This window comes from Gymnogyps californianus, chromosome 16 (assembly GCF_018139145.2).
Source record: "Gymnogyps californianus isolate 813 chromosome 16, ASM1813914v2, whole genome shotgun sequence".
Taxonomy (NCBI): domain Eukaryota; kingdom Metazoa; phylum Chordata; class Aves; order Accipitriformes; family Cathartidae; genus Gymnogyps; species Gymnogyps californianus.
This window is the reverse complement of record NC_059486.1, coordinates 6,554,681-6,566,303: the sequence shown is the minus strand read 5'-3', so window position 1 is coordinate 6,566,303 and position 11,623 is coordinate 6,554,681. Positions and strand designations below refer to the sequence as shown.

Here is an 11,623-nt window from a genome sequence, read left to right as displayed (position 1 = left end):
CTGAATGTAAGTTCAGTTTTGGCTTCTGTCTTTCCTCCATTTCTCTTTTCAGTTGTTCATGATAGCTGAAATTTTCCATGTTTTTGCCTCAACCCAAACACAAATTTTTTCCTTTGGGGAAAACTGGAGCAAAATCAATTTTAGTGCAATTTTTCAAGCCTCTTTGACTTGCACCTACATCTGTTTGGTGTGGGGGAGTGGAATTTTATCATAAAACGTTTGATTTATTTAATGTATTCAATAAGCATCCAAGATGTGCCAGGTACTTTCTCAGCCCTTTTTGGATGAGAAATCTTGCAAGCTAAGAACTTAACAAACAAAGAACCTACAGAACTCAAAATTTCCCTGCTGTTAAGGTCTCCATATATCTAAGGAATAAACCAAGTTTGAACAAAGCAGATCCAGAGACTTGTAAAGTACAAAATGTCACATGCAGTACTGATGAGATCTAACATTATAGGAACAATGTGGTTTTTTTTTTACATATTGCCTGATCCTGTTATCTGCCCAACTTACAACAAACTCGCTGAGATGTGTCCACATAGCAGCTCTACTTTCATTGCAGCTATGAGTCTGTTTTTATTGATGAAGCCATTGCTATGATTGTATGATGCTATACTAAGGGCTCATTTAAACAGGGTCATTGATTCAGACCAAGGTAAGTTACAAATCTGAGTGGAAGAGCTATTCCCAATTAACTTCATCATCCTAACAAAGAGGTGATTGGGAATAGTTAATAAGGAATAGCTGTTCTGGAATAATCCCTTTTTAAGACAAACCCTTACTCTTTCTATAATTGCATTCTAGGAAGCTATTCTGTACTGAATCAGCATGGGATAGAGTGCCTAGAAGACGTTCAGACCAAGCACAGCTAGCGGTGAGTGGGGCAATATACACCGGGATGCCCTATTGCAACTACTATGAGTGAGCAGAAGAATAGCAAAATTGGTTGCCTGTGCATCTCTCTAGAAGGCAACTGAAAGTATTATACCAAAATCACTGTACAAAGGCCTCTCTCTTAGCAGGGATGAAGTATGAGCTGCCTGTTACTGTCTGAGCATTAACCCCGTGTTACGGACAGAATGCATGTTTCAACTTGTAACTGATTACAATTTGATTAAATGTTGGGGTGTGGAAAGGACTTGTGTGCTTTTTCCCAATGTGTATATTTACATTATTATGTGGGGAGCAATCAATTTATCAAACCCATCTGATTATTCAATAGTGGGGAAAGACAACTGGTTGGAGGAAAACTTGTATTGTTTTTAAGGTGGACAGAAAATTAGTTTAAAAGAAATTTGCACAACCTTTTTTTGAGAAGAACCTACACTAACAGACTAATCAAATAAAGGAAAAGCCAATAATTTATAATGCCATGAAAATTTTCCTGCAGCATAAAATTTTGTGCTTGGCCTTGCCAAGGAGGATGGGCTGGAGTAGAGATGGTGCTCTTGTGCTTTAATGCATTGTAGTTGTGATACAGTTGCTGTTACTTCATAGTTCTCCTGACTTTTGGAATTCGTCCCTTCCCTTAAAAGGGAAGGTGGCAGCCTGGAGTGGAGAAGCTCCAACTGCAGCCCTTTGGATGTTAATCCACCCTGACTTTCTTAAACCTCCTACTTAAATCATTATCTTAATGAATCACCATTGCTGTTATCTTCAGTGCTACACAGGAACATGCAAATTTTAAACAGCCTGGGGGAAAGACCTTTGTGTCTGTAAAGTGCTCTGATACTTGCATTTAGATGTTGCCATGATAGGTACCTTGGATACTACTTTCTGCCTAACCCCGTGGATAGATCATGGGGTATAGTGTATCACCAGTGTATGCCTGCTAGGTGGCTCTCGGGGCTTGCCCCTGAGAGGAGATGGATGTGATTCTGCTACTGACTGTAAGAAGCAGCTTTAGGTCAAGCAGTTGAAGCCAGATCACTGTGCAGGTTTGTCATTCATCTAACTGCCTGTTGGCTATGCTTTTCTTAGTTGCAAAATGAGAAGGAGTTAAGGGAGTGAGGATGGGGGTCCCCCCTCAGCTCTGCAGCTGCCATTTTGACTTTGGGGCAAGTTTCTTCACCTCTTCACTTTACTTTTTTCACAGCACAAAGAAATATGCCATGCAAATGTTAATGTATCAACTAAATTTTCTCCCAAGTAGGTATCAAGAAATTTGATACAGCAGGAAAACTACCAGCTTGATAGAAAATCTTAAGAACATTTGTTTGAGGAAAAACTGAACATAGCGAAGCCACTGCAAAGTATCTCCAAGACTTTCAGCATTGTGTTGTCCAAATTTTTCCTTAAAGAGTCAACTTGGCTAGGCATTGAGCTCTGCCCACTTCCAGCTCTCCCAGATGATCACTTGAGAAACATTTACTTGTAGATGGTGGGTATGGAGAGAGCCATGTACAGCTGTTTCAGATGGCAAATCTTTGTGGTTATTTGCAATATGCATTGGAATATTTGATTCCTTTATTCATTAAACCAAGAGCTGAGGAAGCTGTTTATGCAAATGTCCTAGATGATAAGAAGTACTCTTCTCAAATTGCAAAGTAAATTCACCCATTGCTCCCTTTCTGTGGCTTAGAAGAGCCCATTCCCTTACCTATGGTTAACTTTTCCTCACCAGTAATAGTTCTGCTTCAGGAACAATGGCAGAATAAATGCGGAAGATACCAGGTGAACAGAGATACTCTAGTTCAACTGGGAGAGAAGGATATTAACACAGCTGAGCTTAAATGCGTTTTCTGCAATAACATTATCAATTGTCAAGTCCTGCTGGGAGAGTTATGCCCACAAGAGGCCAGAACATCTATCTCAAGGAGGGCATCCTCATTCTTCTCAGCTAAATCTTCTCAGAAACCAGTTGAGCTGGAGCTAGGTATTTTTAGACTAAGAAGAAATGCATTTTCTTGGCTCATGCTAAAGCTAAGTAACATGTTCTCAACTGGTTACCAAAGAAAGGGGATGTGAGCAAACAGTACATGCTGACTTTTTGCAGCTCAAGGCCTGGACAGGAGTCCAGTGTGAGGCAGGAGATACTAACTGCTTCCTTAGCCGTTTGTGCACACCTTCCCAGACAACAGCAAGTAACTAGCCCTGTGACTCAAACTTTTTTTTCCTGCCTGGTGTAGCTCTGAACAGACTGCCACTTTCTTGTAATACAACACTTTTTAGTGTCTTGTTTAAGACACTTTTTGTAAACTGCTTTACAATGATAACTTTTCCGCTCATTGTGAGCAGACTGTTGTGTTTTCTGTATTCAAGCTCCTAGCTGGTTCTGATCCCTCGTTGGATGGCAGCATTTTATAATACAGGGGGTAAATTAAGTGGGGAAGCCATCTGTTAGATTCAGCACTTCAAGAACAGTCAGAGTAGGGATTTCAGAAGGAATACCAGAAGTGATTTATATGTGTGTGTGTATAAATACGCGGGTGTGTGCGTGTGTATATATTGTGTACATATTGTGTGTATATTTCAAAAGAGAAAATTGAGGTGACTAACACTTGAGGTTGAATGCAAAACTTAAACGCAACTTTTTCTCATTCCAGTCTTGGAAAGTAATGGTGATGGGTGTGGGCAGGTCTCTGGCTGACTTTCTGAATTGCCTTTATGTCAGAGCTCCAGCAGGGGATTTGGTGGAATTTCTCATCCTATTGAGTAAAAGTGATATTCTATCCCACATTAGTTTCCTTAGGAAACAGAAGGAAAGGGACTCTTCTCCCCAGCACTTAACACACCCATTGTTATTTTTGCAGGCACTGTATGCAAAATGTTCAGAAAACGAGATATCCAGAAGGAAGGTTTAGATTTCAATATGCTGAACTGGCTTACATTATTCGCCTAGCTTTTGCATGCTATCTTATGCTCGCGGGTAGTAGTAGAGTTTTGTTGATGCACAAAGGTGGTTATTTCTATAGTTTGCTCATTCAAATTCAGAGGTTTGTAACTATGGAAGTAAAATGTGTCTGTGCTATTATTTTGTTAAGCTGTCTTGAGCTACTTTTGTTAACCACCTGTTCACAGGAGTCTGTGTTTGCTCAAATTACCTGCTCAGTTTTCTGGTCAGGTATGCTGAGATGCAGTGTTTCAGCTCATAACTTTGTTTTGTGTTATCTTTCTCATGGTGTGTTACAACTGCCTCCCAGAAATTCTGAAATTGGTGTCAAAAAATCTGCTCTGATATTTCTCCCAGCATTCGCTAATTTGGCAGCATTTGAGCTGCTACTAAGAAGCACAGAGAAACTGCAGCTGAGCACTGTGACTGACAGTGCTGTTATGAACAAGTGATGCACATAGCACTACACAGGTAGATGGATTTTAATCTGCAAGCATATCTATCATTAATTTTAAGGGCTTTTGGAACCATCGTAGTTCAGCTAAGACAGGGGAGATAAGCCGAGCATCTATATTTGGTGAAGCACGTCTCTTGGGATTAGCAGGGGCTCATGAAGCAGGGTAGTGAATTGTGCATCACAGTGCCAAGTCTGACTGATCCTTCAGGACAGTCACTCATTATATGGGGACACCTGGGAAATTTCCTAAGACTGGGATATTTGCTGGTTTCCTTGGTTGGTCAGTTTAGATTTTAATGCAACAATGCTTCCGCCTGCTTGTTGGGGAGAACCATGTGCTTTCTGCTTCTCTGGCTTGTGGGACTTCTCAGTGGGTGTACAGGTGAAAGAAAGTAGCTGTGTGTGGCTGCTAACGGCCATGCTTTTGGGAAGACTTTGAGGGGGGAAAATGGCAGGGATTTGGAAGCTGTGAGTTTGACTGACTTGAATTGGGTAAAAAAAAATTGAGAGATCTGTGGCAGCAGTTGTTGGGAGATGAAAAATTTCACCTGTCACCTCAGCAGACTACTTAAGAGCACTATCTCACATGAGTCCCCAAAAAGTTCTTGCAGAGAGACTCATGGTCAACTGGGAGGAAATGCTGCACTCCCTGAAGAATCAACAAACTCTCTGGATGTTTACCCAAGCTGGTAAACCAAACAGAAACCATCAGTATGCTGCTATGTAAATTCATGGTGTACCAATATCTTAAACACTACGCAGCTCTCATTACCACCTCTCAAAGGTAGCGGGGGGCTAGAGAAGGTCCAGAGAAGACCATCAAAGACAGGTCTCAAGTCAGTCAACGTGATTTCTCTCTCTGCCATAGAGAAGAGATGACTTATTACAGAAATTGCAGATGTTTTATACTGTAATGAATGGGGTGGGAAAGGGGAGTAGGGAGTGATTCTTCACGGTTCTTGTGTTAACTAAATTGATTCAAAGCAGGCAAAGAGGAGGCACTCTGTCAAGCAGCAGTTACCATGCGAAACTCATTGCCAAAGGGTGTTATGGATAGCAGAAGTCTAAACAGATTGAAAAATCGATGAAGGACAGATAAGTTCTTATTAAAAGTGATGGCCTGGATGCAACCTCTGGATCAGGAGATCTTTAACAATTGCACATGGTATAAGAAGGGAAAAGACTGCCTGTGTTCTATTTCACTGCTTCTCCTCCTCCCCTGCCCCCCACGCTCTCCCCCCCCCCCCCCCCCCCCCCCCCCCCCCCCCCCCCCCCCCCCCGATTCTGGCTACTCTCTGTCTGAAGAACAGACAGAGAGCTAGACCTTTGCTCTTATAATATGGCTATTTTTATAGCTCAAAACTAGAAAGGAAACTAGCTATGCTGCAGTGCAGGGAACTAGTTTTGCCTTGCAGCCCTCAAGTAATGTAAAGCAGACTGAAATGAAGAGAATTAGGAGCCAAATGCCTCCTAATACCTTAAAAATGTACGTGTTATAAAATGCCTCTGTAGCCTGCTTTCTTAGTTAAAAATCTGACTTGACAAAAAGCTGCAGTTGTTAATGAAGCTGTGGGTCACTACAATGTTTCTAGTTATTCTTCTCACTTTCTGTGTTTGGTGCTACAGTCAGTCAGGTTGCCTGATAATGCACCTAATGAGCTGGCTTAGGCATTTTACCTCGAGTAGTAGTGACACCTTGGGCTGGAAGCTGAGGATGGCTGCCCTCTGCAGAAAGGACTGGGGAGCATGACAGGGAGCGAAGAAGCAGCAAGTTGGGAAGGAGGCTGAAGAGGAGGGAATATATTAAAATCTCTTGTATATGCACAAAAGCAGGAAAGTCTAATACGGAGCAGGGCTTATAGTTGTGACTGCAGTGGCAACAGTCAGTTGGTATTTGAGAGGTGAAAAAATCAGTTTTACATTTTGCTAGATGATTGTACCGTAATACAGCAGTGCCTCCTGGCAGGGAAAGCAATGTAATGTAAAGCAATACAGCGTGGAAGAGCAGTTGGAGAGCTGTCAGAAGCTGAGTAGCTTGGAATGCTTCCATGTGAACCTGGGAGCAAGCGAGCTTGCTGCAGCGTGGCATTCCTCTGCCCTGAGGAGGAGTACGGACTGCAGCACGAGCATGAATAACACACCTTACAAACAACGCAGCTCAGCGCTCTGGAGGAGGGCTACAAGAGGCTTTTGTAGGCAAAATAGTGAGAGTTTCTTTCTTCTCCTGGGAGATTTCCCTTCCAGCTCACAGAGCCCTTCTGAGTTCATGTGCCAGGCAGCCCTGGGGCAAATGAGTTTGTACCTGTCAGCTGTCATTGCCTGGCACACCTGAGTACTCAAGGGCACAAGGCTGCCAAAGGGATAGCAAAGGGCTGGAGGTCTCTAAAGCACAGGCTGCAGGAAAGCTGCTGGGTCTGATCTGATTGGGCAAACAAGGAAGTAATGATTTTAATTTTTCTTTTTAACAGTTTTATTTCCAGAGGGCTTTGGTGCATGGCATTGGCTTTTATTCCAGTTTTTAGATGTTGGATATACTTAGCAATCTTACTTGTGGTTTTTAACCCTCCCCCCTCTCCCCACCCCCAGCATTTTCCTTCCCTTCAAATCCTCTGCCCCACTCTATGTATTGCTACTATAAATTGCTTGGGATGATGGGTCTTACTTGGAGCCTCTGGATGCTATTAACAAGTAATTGCCGAAAAAGCTTGTTTAAACATAAACTTTATTTTTTAAATTGCCCTTTGAGGTGGCTGAAATGCTACTGAAAGATTACTTTCCTTTAATACTGGACAAGAACTTCATTAGGTAAGGGAAATAGTGTTCTTACTAGACTATTTCTGAGGTACCAAGTCACCTTCCTTTTAAAGAAGGGATGTGTAGTTTTACTCCCCCTGCTTGCTTCTCCCCCCACATCAGCAAAACTAATGTTTATAGCAAGGAGCAAAGAGGTTTTATTGGCTTTATCCCTTCAATGCACCCAGACTTTCTTCTTTCAAAAACCTGTAAGAATGGAACGATTCATTCTGCATGTTCGCTATCTACCCACAACTTGAAATCCAGCAATACTGGTAAATTATCCAGGGAGATTCTCTCAACATCCAAGCTACATATATGAGGGTTGTCCAGCATGATGTAGGACCAGGGCACTGTGTCTAATACACTACGACTTTTCCTGTTGTAATCACATCAGTCAGATTACTGGATGGTTAACCTGCGGTCATGGATGAGCTTGAACAGGATCCTCCACCATTCAGAAACCAGTAGCTACACGCGTGATGCACCTCTCCTGGTTAAGACTACCGTAAAATTGGCTGAAGTGCAACCAGTCTTGCTCAAAATGTAACTGAGGTGTGTTCTGTCAGTGGCAATATGAGTCACCGTTAGCCTACTAGCAACCATTGGAAAATCAAGTGAAATTTGCATTTATTTCACATACTGAAAACTGTTAGGCAGACCTCCTCACAGGATGAGTTTCTCCTGACTTTAAGAACAAATGGTTCATTTTGCTTTGACGTTCACACAGCCACAGGGATGCAGTAAATGTATTGACTTTTTATTCCTTTCTACTCTTTCATGTAAGTGTACACACATTATTACAAGAAAGCAGCATCTGAGCTCATAGCTGTGCCTCATCACTTAATGAAGCATTTGCTTTAAAGAAATGACATGGACCTTCTGTGGAGGCTGTAGAAGCAGTAGCTAGGCTGCCCAGGTCTGAGCCCCAGCAGGCAAAAGGAAAGACTGCATTTCAGGTTTCTTAAGCTTGACAGGCAGCTAGGTCTGTGCTAGCAATTAAGGTGTGAATTTTATAAATGGCAGTGGTACCTTGGGAAGGAATAAACAAATAAGGAACTTAGTGCAGAAATGGTTTGAGAAATGTCATGGATTGTGAAGACAAACATGAATTTGGATGTAGCGTGGGAGGGTTTCATGAATACCTGTTTCTTCTGCACCTTTCACATAACATTGTGTCTGATCAGGTGAAGGTCTGTCTTCTGTTCCGCTGCCACCTTCCTGATAGCAAATTAAGCTTTATCTTTTTGCATTTGGCACGTGTATTAAGATTTTTTTGAGACAAAAAGATTTCTCTCTAATATAAATTGCTAAACAAAATGTGGACAGACACAATCACAGCCTCTCAGTACGTATGCCACAGAAAGGGAAGCAGAATGCATATTGTAGGAAGTTGATAGGTACCTCTTGCTTTCATGGTGTACAAGTGCTTCTCTTTCCCCATTGTTGTTTATTTCCATTTGTGTTTTAGTAGTCTTTATGTTAGGAATTTGTGGAATATTGAGCAAAAGTCAAGTGCATTGTAGAGGTAGTGGCTAAAAGCTACTGAATTGAACAGTCTTTTTAATACCTAGGAAAAAATACTTACCTGAAATTACAATAGCTGCCTTAAACAATTTTCATAGATCTTAGTGAGTTTAGGTCTGTCTTTATTTAGGCACTACGTGTCTTCTGCCAAAGGTTTAAGGAAAGACAGAACGCTCAACTGCAGAAAGTCTGTCCCTAAGCATGAGGAACAACAGTTTGTAAGAAAGTACTGGGCTTTTGATAGATGTTGCTGCTTTTGCAGGGAGACCCTGAGGCCGTTTTTGCCGAAAAAATTTTTTTTTTTTCATTTGAGTTTATTTAATGCAGTAAAGGATTTCAGTTCAGAAAACAGTGAAAGCTTAAGAAACTTAGGATGCTTGTTTTCCTTTTCTAAGCTGGTGAATAAGAAGTAGATATAATGGGAGGCAAATATCTGGTAGCTCTAGATTTTTTGCAGGACAAGGCAATGAGAATTCAGTTTTAAATCATCAGCTACAGCTCACTTCTCTTTATTAAATAATTGTTTTAAACAGGCAGTATGATTCAAATGAGAAAAGTAAAATGTCTAATAAAAGTCATTGGCTGTTTATTAAAATAATAAAAGGAGGAAAAAATGTCAGCTGGATAAATACCTGTAAAATAGAATAACTGTTTCAACTGGAGATAGTGCAGCTCTCTGGTTAGCAAAAAATAATACCAAATTGAGAGGAGACTATATTTAGTTGCAAATCAGTATGGCTTAGTAGTTACCAGCCACTGATCATCCTTTATGAAAATAAATAGAGTGTAAATGTAAAACAAGATTAAAATTGGTAGCTTTAAATTACTTTGATTCAAATCCACCCTTCCTCTACCATTGGATGCTATCTGAATAAATAAGCAAAAGCACATTTAGCTGCTGGCATGGCACTGCCATGGCTTTTCCTGTATTTGCTATGATGTGATACACAGATAAAGGAAACTCCCTCTGTGTGTTCGTATATTAAGTCACTAACATAAAATTTGGTCCCCCCCTTTTTTTTTCCCTCCTCTTCCTCTGTCTCTCATCTCCATTACCCTCCCCCAAAATTTAAATGGGCACGTGAATTTTGAATTTGTCATGTTTTACATACTTCTCAAGGTGTGTGAGCTGCCTCTGAAGACAAGTGCACCTGGCCTCCTATCTTCCCGTCTTCTGTATATTTGATACAAACTGCAAGAGAGCCCTAAAGAGGTTTTTCTTATTTTACTCCTGGTCATATGTTTTGTACTGTAACTTCCGAAAATTAAAATTAATTATGATCTTAGAGGCAGGCAGTCCAACAGTGAAATAGCTTGTAATTTATTTGAACTCTGAAATTCCACTGGTTAAAATTGTGTAAAACTTTCCAATAATTTGTTTATATATTATTTTAAGAAACACCTTAATTATGAGTCTGATTCCTCAATAAAAAAGGATAGCTACCTGGCTAATCATTGCTATGCACTAGATCACTAATTTTCTTCTTAATGACAGTAGGATTTTTGCCATTTTTCCCCCATAAAACTTCTTCAATTATATAACAAATGCATTTGATTTAAGGAGATGCTCTCTAGGGTTTTATGCCCCAAGGCAGGCATGTCACGAAATAGCTGGAGGTTGGTGAAGAACCTCTGTTGGATTAAATGCTTGCAAGTACTGACAAGAGTGGGAGTTGAGCATTTGGATGGAGGCCTGTACAGAGGCTCATGGACAGCTCTGTTCTCAGCTACTCCTACTTGAAATGAGTTATTTTGTTTTGCTCTCACCTAGAAATTCAGACTTTCTGTGTCTTCAAAGAAAATGTGTGTGCTGCTGTCTCCCTATGGGAACACACAGCTCTGTCTGGGTATACGGAGAGGTTGCTCATAAGAAGGCCTGGTTTTCCCAAAGTCTGAAATTTTTGTCTGTGGAAAAATGAAGTGAATGATTGCACTCCTGTACTAAATGTGGGGATTTTCTTTAAATGGCTTCTTAAATAATTGTTTGTGCATTAGATGTGTCACTAAGTATCAAGGTTTCTGGAAGTGCACATCCTGTATATTGCACAGTTATGAAATACAGCTGGGTCTCCATTTGTCTGTTGGGGACACAGACCTGCTCTTGTGATTTGGTTTCAAGTTCCTTGAGAAAGACATGACAGTTTATATTCTAAGATCTCATGACAAATGTGTAAAGTTCAGTGCTCTTACCAGGCTGGCTGCTAAGTGGCTAGGAAGTCACTAACACTGCGGCTGGCAAAGAATAAAGAAAACATAAAGATGCTAAATCTGGGTTATGGGAGACCGTTCAACGTTTAAACTCCTGGTGTCTGAGAACATGGGGTGGCATTTGCAACAGATGCTTGCCTGGTAATCAAAGACCCAGTGTAATAAACGGTTAAGAATAAGAGTTCACCTGGTGGTTAATGCTGATTTTTATGGCTATGGAGACCTCGAGAAAATGCCAGTAGTAAGAAGTGTACATGTTTCTAGGGGCAGATGGATTTGGCGGCTTTAGGATCCTGCTGATTTGTTTGAGAATGAAGTATGGCCTTATTCTGGATTCATTTGAACAGAGATGGCCAGTGAGACAAACAGATGACTGGGATGTAGAGTATGTGAGAATTTCCCTTTGCTTCCGACTGGCGATGGAGTGATGAGTTGGGTTCATTGAACCCACTGTATCACCCCGCCCTCAAGGGGTTATAAAGCAGAGGTGGACTGAAAAAGTTCTACCTACTCCACTTCAGAAGAACATTTAGCTTGGCACTGCCTTCATCCCTGGCAGCTGTTTGTGATGCCTGGAGCTATTTACCATAGGGATGAGCAGACAAACCTGATGTGTGCTCAAACCTGGAAATCTGAATTAATTAACCAGTGGAATAACTTACGGATGTGGTAGATTCCTCATAAATTAGACTTTTCATCAAGATTGGTGCGTGCATTCTCACTCGTGTACTCTCTCTCCTAAAAGCTGTTGCAAGAATCGCTTGCTGGAAAATGAAGGCACTTGTGCTATTAAGGAGGAATAA

General features: G+C 41.1%; 1 protein-coding gene across 1 annotated transcript in view; it reads left to right on the top strand.

The window, feature by feature from the left end:
• Positions 1-852: 852 nt before the first annotated feature.
• HIC2 (HIC ZBTB transcriptional repressor 2) overlaps positions 853-11,623 on the top strand; it is a 32,573-nt gene continuing 21,802 nt past the window's right edge. Inside the window, exon 1 of the mRNA XM_050906565.1 lies at positions 853-877. The gene's annotated coding sequence lies outside the window, so the exon portion shown is untranslated. The remainder of the gene's footprint in view (positions 878-11,623) is intronic.